General features: G+C 44.2%; 1 protein-coding gene across 3 annotated transcripts in view; it reads left to right on the forward strand.

Annotated features, from left to right (window-relative positions):
- Positions 1 to 7,787: 7,787 nt before the first annotated feature.
- DCAF4 (DDB1 and CUL4 associated factor 4) overlaps positions 7,788 to 10,465 on the forward strand; it is a 34,467-nt gene continuing 31,789 nt past the window's right edge. The window contains exon 1 of one of the 3 annotated variants that reach the window (XM_006170496.2): positions 7,788 to 7,910. The gene's annotated coding sequence lies outside the window, so the exon portion shown is untranslated. The remainder of the gene's footprint in view (positions 7,911 to 10,465) is intronic. The other 2 variants (XM_006170498.3, XM_006170497.2) reach the window with 2 other exon arrangements.

The raw sequence follows: 10,465 nt of genomic DNA on the forward strand, positions 1-10,465 counted from the left end.
CCCCCCAGGGGGGATGGCCTCGCCGCAATCCCTTCTCCTCCATTCTTCTCTTGGGATCTTGGGCACACAGGTACATGCACCCAGCGTGAGTTTAAGCCACTGGGTCCGGGACTTGAACCACGGTCGGTTACATGGGAGTTCAGCAACATAGCCATTACGCTAACTGCTGGTCCCCCTATAGGAACTTTTTTATTAGTCTGAAATTATTTCAAAAAGAATGTTGTAGGGAACCAGCAGTTAGTGTAATGGCTATGTGGCTGGACTGCCACGTAGTCAACCAGGATTTGCGTCCCAGACCCAGTGGCTTAAAACTCATGCCGGGCGTGTGTGTGTGCGTGCCCAAGATCCCGAGAGGAGAATGGAGAAGGGATTGCAGCGTGACCATCCCCCCTGGTGGGTGATTTCTCGCTTTCTGTCTCTGTGTCTCTCTCTGTCTGGTGAGCGCACATGCCCTATAGCGAAAAACCTCTCCCCTCCCCCCCAAAAAAAGAATGTCGTAGCCAGCAGGTGTCATAGTAGTTAAGGGTGCTGGACTCCCATATAGCTGACCCTCATATTGCTCGCATACAGCAGTTCAAGTAGTGGACCTGGCGGCTTGCTTTCTCGCTTTCTCTCTCTCTCATGTGTTCTGTCCCTCTCTGGTCAAATTAAAAATAAATAAATAAAGTTAAATAAAATAATTCTTTTTAAAAAATAGAATGTTTGGGACCAGCAGTTGGCATAAAGGCTATGTTGCTGGACTCCCATTCTGTCAACTGGGGTTTGAGTCCCAGACCTGGTGACTTAAACTCACACTGGGCGTGTGTGTGTGCATGCCCAGTATCCTGAGAGGAGAATGGAGGAGAAGGGATTGTGCCATGGCCATTCCCCCCAGGAAGTGGTTTCTCACTTTCTTTCTCTCTGTCTCTCTCTGTCCTTCTGGAGAGTGCACGTACCCTATAGCAAAAATCTCTCCAAAAAAAATTTTTTTAATAGAAGAGTAATTTTTAAAAAAGAAAGGGACCAGCAGATGACGTAATGGTTATTTCACTGGACTCCCATGTAGTCGACTACAATTCAAGTCCTGGATCCAGCGGAGTTTTATCCCAAGAGAAGAATGGAGGAAAAGGGATTGCAGTGTGGCCATCCTCCCCAGGGGGTGATTTCTTGCTTTCTATCTCTGTCTTTCTCTGTCTTTCCAGTGAGTACGCGAGCCCTATAACAAAAATCTCTCAAAAAAAAAAAAAAAAAAGGAAAGAAAGAAAGAAAAAAAGAAAGAGGAGCCAGCAGGTGGCATGGTGGTTAAGATAGCTAGATCCCACACGGCTGACTGCATGGTTCAGCTTGAAGATCATGCCAGCAGACATGCACGCACACCCAAAATACTGAGAGGAAACTGAAGAAGAGATTGCAGTGTGGCCATTCGCCCGGGCAGTGATGTTTTTTACTTTCCCTCTCTCTCTGTCTCTATTCTCTGTTTCTCTCCAGCAAGTGCACACATCTTACAGCAAAAACTTTTTTGTAAGAGAATTATTTTATTTAACTTTTTTAAAAATTTTATTTCTTTTAATTTGATCAGAGAGGGACAGAGTAAGAGACAGAGAGGGAAAGCGAGAAAGCAAGCCACGAAGTCCAGGGCTTGAACCATGGACAGCCATGTGGGAGTCTAGCACCCTTAACCACCATGCCACCTGCTGACCCTACAGCAAAAACTTTTTAAAAAGAAAATGAAAAAGGTCCAATAGCAGGTTCCAGTCCCAAGGTTGGTCTGAAAACATGCAAGGCATGCTAGTGGGCACTCAGGATCCTGTGGAACTGGACGGCTGAAAAAAACAGATCATGGCACAAGGAGACTCTGTTAAGGTTGCACTTCTCTCTCTCTAGTGCCTGCTCTCTATCATAAAAATTAACAAATAAAAATAAAAATGGGGACCAGCAGGTGGCATGGTGTATAAGGCACTGGACACTCCCACAGGGCCGACCACAATCTGAGTCCTGGACCTGGTGGCTTGCTTTCTCTCTCTGTATCTGTCTCTCTCTGGTCAAATTAAAATAAATGAATGAGGAAACCAGCAGTTAGCGTAACGGCTATGTCGCTGGACTCCCACGTAGTCGACCACAGTTCACGTCCCGAACCCAGTGGCTTAAAACTCATGCCGGGCACGTGTGCGTGCATGCCCAAGATCCCGAGAGGAGAATGGAGGAGAAATAAATAAATAAATAAATAAATAAATTTAATAATAATAATAATATAATAATAATAATAAACAGAAAATCACTATATCCCCAGCACCTAGAATAGTCCTGGCACTCAAGTGCTCAATAAATGTTTGTTGAATCAAGGGCTGGCAGGTGGCATGGTGGTTAAGGGTGCTGGACTCCAACATGGCTGACTGAGGTTCAGGTCCAGCTTGCTTTCTCATTTTCCCTCTTTCTCACTGTCTTTCTTTGGTCAAATGAAAAAATAATGATAATAAGTAAATAAATAATGGTTTTTGGGAAGATCACTTATTTTGTTGTTTTGCTTTATGTTTTTCCATTTCTTATGTTTCCAGCATCATGAATGTGCTATAACTTGGTAAATTGGCTGGCGTGCCAACCAGCTAAGACTAGTATCTTAGAGGCACAGTCTTTCCCTTGAGTTTGTAGGTTACAACATTTTATGTTATCTGGACCAACTCTTTGGAAACTGCTTCAGTAGAATACCAACACAATAGGTGAATTATTATTCAAATATATAACCTCCTGGTGTCTAGAATATTCTTGCCCATTATCCAGGGCCCCCTCTTTTCCAGAATCACAATAGTGAGGTCAGTCATCAGAAAGACCTACAGTCATACAAAGAGCTTTAGAGGGTTTTGTGGAATAGCTCACTCAAGTTAGGAAAGTGTTGAAGCTCATAAAATGATACCCCAAAGACTGATATTTTGACATGAAAAGTTGGAGAAACAACTTCAGAATCAGTTTCTCTCTAACCCTTGTCCCACCAAAAAGAGGATAATCTTTTTATCCTCTTTCTTTCCCAAAGTGCAAAGACTTTACACGCATATTCCCTTATAGACCTGTAGGCTGGACTATGCCAAAGAAGAAAACAGTTATATTTGGTCTTCTCCTAGGTTTCATTAACTAAGTTCATGTGGCAGGAAGGAAGATCAAGGAATGTCGACACAGGTGGACAGAGTTTGTCCTGAGCTATTGTCAGTCTCCCAGGCTCATTCAGTTCCCAAGGAGAATCATTTACTAACCATTGTCTGAGCATTGGTCACATTCTTTCCCCCTAAAAGTCATCCACTCTAAAATTGCTTCTCCCTTCCTATTTCCTGTCTATGAGAGGGTATTTAAGTTACAATCAGAAGGCTCCTCATTGAGCTCCTAATTTTGTATGGCTCCTGTATACAAATGTACACATTAAAATAAGCTTCTCATCAGTGATTTTCAGCAGAATCATTGAGAGGGGGAGGAAGATTTCCTTCACCCTTACAAAGGCGACTAGAAAATTATTCCAGATCCAGATTTTCAGTGACACCCACATTCCTTGGACACTACTAAGTAAACATTGACAAATTCAGATGAAAAGAATTCTTATTCTTGGCTCTGGGTGGAGCCTATGTACACAATGGCCATGATAATTTAATTACACTTCTCTTGTACTGACTGCATCTTAGATTAATGTCTTTGATAGGATTTGACAGAGCCTACTTCCTTTAGTAACACATATACCTCTCTCTCTCTCTTTCTCTTTTTAAATTTTGCCAGAGTCAGGGTGGCATATGGACTGTCTGGCGAGAGACTAAGGGATGGAAGGAAAGTGCTCCCACTTGAACCCCACCTTCTCCACCACCTCACTCCCATAGGGACACAGCAATCACTTCTCCTCCATTTCTTCCTCCTTTTGGGATTTTGGGTATCCATGCACACATACCTGGTGTGTATCTCAAGCCTCCAAGTCTAAGACTCAAATCACAAATCAACCATGCAGGATCCAGATGCATTAACCACCATACCACAGGCCAGCTCACAATTCACCTCTTAAAATGGGCAACTCCTGCAATTGATTGCTGTACAAAATAGGTTGCTTTGATTAGATTAACACTGACATTTTATAGTTTATATTTTAATAGGTAATATATTCGTATAGTCAAAATAGCAAAGGCACAACAAAACATATAGTAAAAGCTCCCTCCCATTCCTATCTCTCAATTACCCATGTCCCCTCCTTAGAGATAACAGATATTAGCAGTTCCCTAAGTATAAGTCCAGAGAAATATGTGCATGTGTGCATGCACACGCACTTACCTTTACCCTATACATTATAATACCTTACATACTTTTCTTCACCTTGCTTTTTTCATCAATAATTCATGAGGGCAACTTATGTCAAAATACAAAGAGGGACCACCAGCAGATGGTGCAGGGGTTAAGGTCACTGGACTCCAACATGGTTGACCTTGGTTCAAGTCCCAGACCTGGTGACTTGCTTTTTCACTCCCTCCCTCCCTCTTTCACTGGATCTGTCCCTCTCTGGTCAAATCTTAAATAAATAAATAAATAAATAAAGTTAAATAAAATAAAAAAAAATATATATATATAAAGAGCTTTCTCATTTTTTTAAAACAGTTGTATGGTATTCCATTGAATTAAAGTACCTTTTTTTTTTTTAGCTATCTTCCAATTAAAGCAAAGTTTGCTTCAAAACTTTCGCCATTATAAACAGAAGTCTATATACCTAAGTTGTTTTGTATTATGAGCAAATATATTTCTAGCATAAATTCCTAGTAATAAAATTGCTAGGTAAGAGATATGTGCATTTTTAAATTTTAATAAATGCTAATATATTGACAACTCATTTCAGAGTTGTATTGGGTTGTGGGAAAAGTCATAATGTATTTTACTATGTTTTTCTATGCAAAAATGCATCATGATTTTTTTGACTACCCAATACAAGAGTCTAAGTATTAATAAATTTAATAGAGAGGCACAAATAGTAGATTGTGCCTTTCTGACTATGAAAAAGGGTATGTCAGAGGAGTTTTAAACTACATTTTCTTTTCTTTTTTTAAATAATTATTTTATTTAGGGCCAGCAGGTGACATGGTGGTTAAGGGCACTGGACTTCCACATGGCCAACCACAGTTCAATTTCCCAGGCCTGGTGGTTTGCTTTCTTTCTCTCTCTCTCTCACTCTGTCCCTCTCTGGACAAATAAAAATCAATTAATTAATTAATTAAGTTAGATAAAATTATTATTTTTATTTATTTATTTTAATTTGACCAGAGAAGGAGGGGGAGAGGGAGAGAGAGAGAGGGAGCAAGCAAGCAAGAAAGCAAGCTGCCAGGTCCAGGACTCGAACTGTGGCCAGCCATGTGGGAGTCCAGCACCCTTAACCACCATACCACCTGCTGCCCTCTTAAACTACATTTTCATACTGAGTGAAGTTGAGCATCATTTAATGTTTGATTACTTTTCTGTATATCATTTTTTTGTTGAGCTTATCTGTAAGAGTACTTTCTCTTGGATCATCGGAAAACTCATGACATATTTTTGTTTTTCTATGCAAAAAAAATGTGTTATGACTTTTCTGATGACCCAACATATTAGGAAAATAAGTCTTTTTCTAGCTAAAAGTTCTAAATGTTTTAAACTAAACTGGCAAATGTCTTTCAACTCTCATTATAATTAGTTTTTTCCTTGAAAACACTGATCTGACACCAGAGTGCAAGAGTTTGAGTCCTGGCTTTCCGCTTGCCTGCTATGTGACCTTGTACAAGTTTCTTAACCTCTCTGTCATTTAATTCATCAATAAAGTGGTGATATTAATAGTACCTATTTCACAGGGTTGTTGTTATTAAAAGAATGACTATATAGAAAGGGCTTAGGAAATGAGCACATGGAAAGAACTAGAAAAGTATTGTTTCTTTTTTTTAATGTAGTCAAATTTAATGCTGATTCATTCTAAACCCCTTTTCAAAGAAAAACTGTCATTTGCCTTGGCATCAAACTCTACAGGGATTAAAAGGGGGGAAAAATGACTTACTTCTATTGAAGGTAATACCACCACCTCTATACCAAGTCCTGTTAATAAAATAGGGTGCTTAATCCATAGGAACTGTAGACTAATTGCTAGGTGAGGGGTTTTATCATCTCAGCATTTCCTCCTCACAACAGTCTTCGAGTAGGTATCTTATTCTCATGTTTCCCTAAGAAAGCCAAGGTTGAAATGCCAGTGTGACTTGCTCAAGGCCAAGTTTCCTTTGTACATTGATTTGCAAATGTTCTTTCATCTTTTTCTCTAGGAGTCTGTTACAGGTCTCCAAGGCCTGTAATATCCATTGCCTACACCACTGGTCCCCCAGTGGCGAGTCAATAAAGCTGGCTGTTTGCGATTCATTCTCTCAGCAAGCCCTAAACCAACTCCTTCCAAATTCCTCCTCCCACCTCTTCAAGTGGTGTACTGAATATTCCCAGAGCTCAAGTTTAGCAGATTCCCCCTCTTAAATGGGCCCTCCTCAGTCTGGATGCCACCATCTGGCTCGCCAGCCACTGACGAGTGATTTGCCGCTGTTGTGATCTCCAACAGGCCCCCCAGCTAGCTTTCATGTTTCCTCTCCAAGCTCCTATGCAGGGCTGTGCAGGTGACCTCCACAAATCCAGTTCCATGGAGCCCACCTGCACCCGCAAACTGTCAAGTTCCATTTCCAAGAATCCCATCATCCACCGAAGGCTACTCCTTGACAAACTTCCAGCCATGTTTGTTCAGCTTAGAATTTCTCTTCACCCTCTCTTGAAGGCCAATCTTCATGAAGATGTTCCTTATCCTGACTGTACTCACTTTGCTCATTCCCTCATCACCAGGCTACACTCCACACCCTGCACTTTTTCTAAATTGCTGGAGAGCCAAAATTGTTCCTTCCTCCTTATTGACTGGAACGCCCTCATACAGAGATGCAATGGATGAGCCATATAACCTAATAGTTTCCACTGGGTCCAGTCACTCACAAGGGCTTGAGGTTAACAGGGACCAAGGCATGTTAGGCCTGCTGGTGGCCCTCGCGTAGCCTGCCCCATTTGAACCCAGTTCTCTTCACAAAACTGATGCTTTTGGCCAAGTGTTAATCATGGTTACATTTTCCTTTCAGAAGATCTCATGGCTATCAGCTGATACATGGAACAGGCACGACACACAGATCATTCTAGAAACGTTGGTTGTAGTATAAATTTCGAGCTACAGAGGGACATCAGAACGCGAGGTCAACTTCCATGTCTCGACAGAAGCAATGGAGGCACAGAGAACGGAAGACTTGCCCTAGGTCACCCAGCAAGTAGGAAACAGAACACGACCCAGAACTGAGGCCTCCTGATTCCCAGTTCAGGGCATGCTCCTCTGCACCTTGAAGCCAGTAGGCCCGAGGGTCAGAGGCCTCAGGCGTCTGGGGTCACTGCTGAAGTACTGACCTATTCACCACCTGTTACTTTCTGTCTCTCTCATTTCAGAAACTTCTAAGTCTTATCCACAACATCATCCTTCCTCCTCCCCGAGATCTCATGGTTAGCTTGGGGGCCAAGCGGCGAGATCAGTCACAAGAAAAGCGACGCACCGCTTCACAAGAAGCCGCCTCCTCAGAACGCCACAGAGCCAACGCGGCCCCGCCCCCGTCCCCTAGAGCGCCGGCCAGGACACGCCAGGCATGGGCGGAGCCACAGCCCTGCGCCCCGCCCTCTCCACAAGACCACCCCTATTGACGTCGACAGACGGAAGCCGCGTCCAATAGGAAGGCAGGGGCTGGCGCCAAAGTCCTATCGGCTGCGACAACACAAACACGAACGCGCCTAACTGGCTGACGCTACACTGTGGCCTTTCCGGGTCTTTCCACGCCTCGACCCTACTCCTGTGGAGCTGGGCCGGAGGGAGAGCCAGGTACGATCCTCACCAGGTGAGTCTGTGCTGGCCGGTGTGCCTGTCGGCGCCGTCTGAGGGCTGCCACAGCTCCCTGCCTAATGTGGGTGGGATACGTGTGTCGGAGGAAAAACCAGAAAAGGGGCGTGGAGGGGCATGCACGTGGATCGCCGGCCTGTCCGCGGCGTGGGTCGACCTGCGCGGAAGGCGTGTGCGTTGGCACGTGTCCGGTTCCGAGTCTTGTAGACTCGGATTCGCAGTCATAAACATTGGGGCGGGGTGACTCCGAATGTCACCGCGCAGTACTTTGCTGGAAGGATATTTTTTCTTTTCCAATTATTTTATAAGCTAGAGAGACAGTGGGGCCAGCAGTCTGTTTTCCTTAAACCCTGATGCTGAGACCCCTGGCGGTAACTGGACTGTGGGCCCTTGGGGGCCGGTTCCCCGCTTCGTTCAGGTTGTGATTGGCCTTTTCAGTCGTGTCGGCCGAACAGCTAACGCGCGTCCCGAGCTTGCTAAGGGCAGGCACTGTGATGACCGCTTTTCAAGCGATAACTGGGTTTTCTGAAGCTGTAGTGGCCCCCCGCAGGAAGGGACGTAGAGTGTACGCGCCTTGCCGAAGTATGTATCGCACGGACTCGTCATTGGTGGAGTCTGCGTTGACCCGACCTTCCGCGCCCCCCTACACCGCGCTGTGTTAGCCAGAAATCCAGAAAGCCAGCCTTTCTCTCGCTGGACCTTCGGGGTCTCCCTGACTTCGACAACCACGCCCGCCCATCGCGGTGGTGGTCCGCAGACAATACAGCAAGAAAGAACTTCTGGAGGAAACAATCCCAAAGCCCCCAACTCGTTTTAAATAACAATGGGAATTATAATTGAGGTAGTGGTTTTTGGGTAACCAAGCCCTGGGTTCGACCAATAGCGTGGAATCCCTGTTCCATCACTGATTGTGTCTTTGTGGGTAGGGATGTGAACCCTCCAAGCCAGTTCTAAAATGGGGTTAAAAAGACCAACTTGAAGGCCATTGGTTAAGGCGGCTGGATCCGCATGGCCGCCTGCGTGGTTCAGCGGCTTTCCCAAAATCCGGAGAGGAGACTGGAGAAGAGATTGAGGCCCAGCGATTCTTGATTCTCGCTTTTACCTTCCCTCTACTCCCGCCCCAGGTACTTTCTCAGTTTTCATCCCTTTCTCCGGCCCAGGTGTGCACCCTATATCAAATTTAAGAATAAAAAAATATATATAAATAAATAAATAAAACTCAAGAGTGGGCATTAGTTCTAAATCTGCTTTTGGAAATATTTCTTGAATTATGTATTAACAGAAAACTTTTTTTTTTTTTTGAGAGAGGTTTTTGTTATAGGGCGCATGCGCTCGCCAGAGACAGAGAGATAGAAAGCGAGAAATCACTCCCCAGGGGGGATGGCCACGCTGCAATCCCTTTCTCCTCCATTCTCCTCTCGGGATTCTTTTTTTTTTTTTTTTTTTTTGAAGTTGACCAGAGAGACAGAAAAGTGAGAAAGCAAACTGCCAGGTTCAGGACTTGAACCATGGGGAGCCGTGTGGGAGTCTAACACCTTAACCACGAAGCTACCTGTTAGCCCTTCTCATTTCAAATGTTAAAGTAGTCTGTAGGAAACTTCTTTGTTTTTTGGATTTTTTTAGGTTTTTGCAATAGGTTACATGAGAGAGACAGAAAGTGAGAAGTCACAACCCCCACACCTCATCCCCAGGGAATGACCACTCTGCAATCCTTTCTCTATTCTATCTGGATTTTGGGCATCCCCACAGAAGTTCCTGGCAGGATTCTCAGGCTGCTGAGTCTGAGTCTTAAAACCATGGTTGACCAAGTGGGAATCCATCACCCTAACCACCATGCTCCTATTGGCTCCCTTCTTGAGATATAATTGACATACCATAAAATTCACCCTTTAAGGGGCTGGTAGGTAGTGTGGTTGTTAGGAGCACTGGGCGCCCACATGGCTAACCGTGGTGTGAGTACTGGACCTGGTGGCTTATTCTCTCACTTTCTCTCTCTCTCTCCCCCCTCTGGTCAATTTTTTAAAAAATAAATGAATAAATAAAGTTAAATAAAATAATTCTTTAAAAAATTCACCTTTTTAAAAATTTATGATTCAGGGAACCAGCAGTTAGCGTAATGGCTATGTCGCTAGACTCCCACGTAGTCGACCGCGGTTCGCGTCCCAGACCCGGTGGCTTAAAACTCACGCCGGGCACTTGTTCGTGCATGCCCAAGATCCCGAGAGGAGAATGGAGGAGAAGGGATTGTGGCGTGACCATCCCTGCGGGGGCGGGGCAGGGGGTGATTTCTCGCTTTCTGTCTCTATGTCTCTCTGTCTGGCAAACGCACGCGCCCTATAGCGGAAAACCTCTCAAAAAAAATATACATACGATTCAATAGAGCTTTTATTTTATTTTATTTTATTTTTCAGTTTTGCAAAAGATTGTATTTGATACTTGGAAGGATGGAGAAAGGGAGTGAGAGAGAAAACACCCCACACCCCTCATGTCCTTTCTCCTCCATTTCTCCCTTCATTAGGGATTTGGGGTGCGTACACACACACACACACACAC

This window comes from Tupaia chinensis, unplaced genomic scaffold (genome assembly GCF_000334495.1).
Source record: "Tupaia chinensis unplaced genomic scaffold, TupChi_1.0 Scaffold148607_1, whole genome shotgun sequence".
Classification (NCBI taxonomy): Eukaryota; Metazoa; Chordata; class Mammalia; order Scandentia; family Tupaiidae; genus Tupaia; species Tupaia belangeri.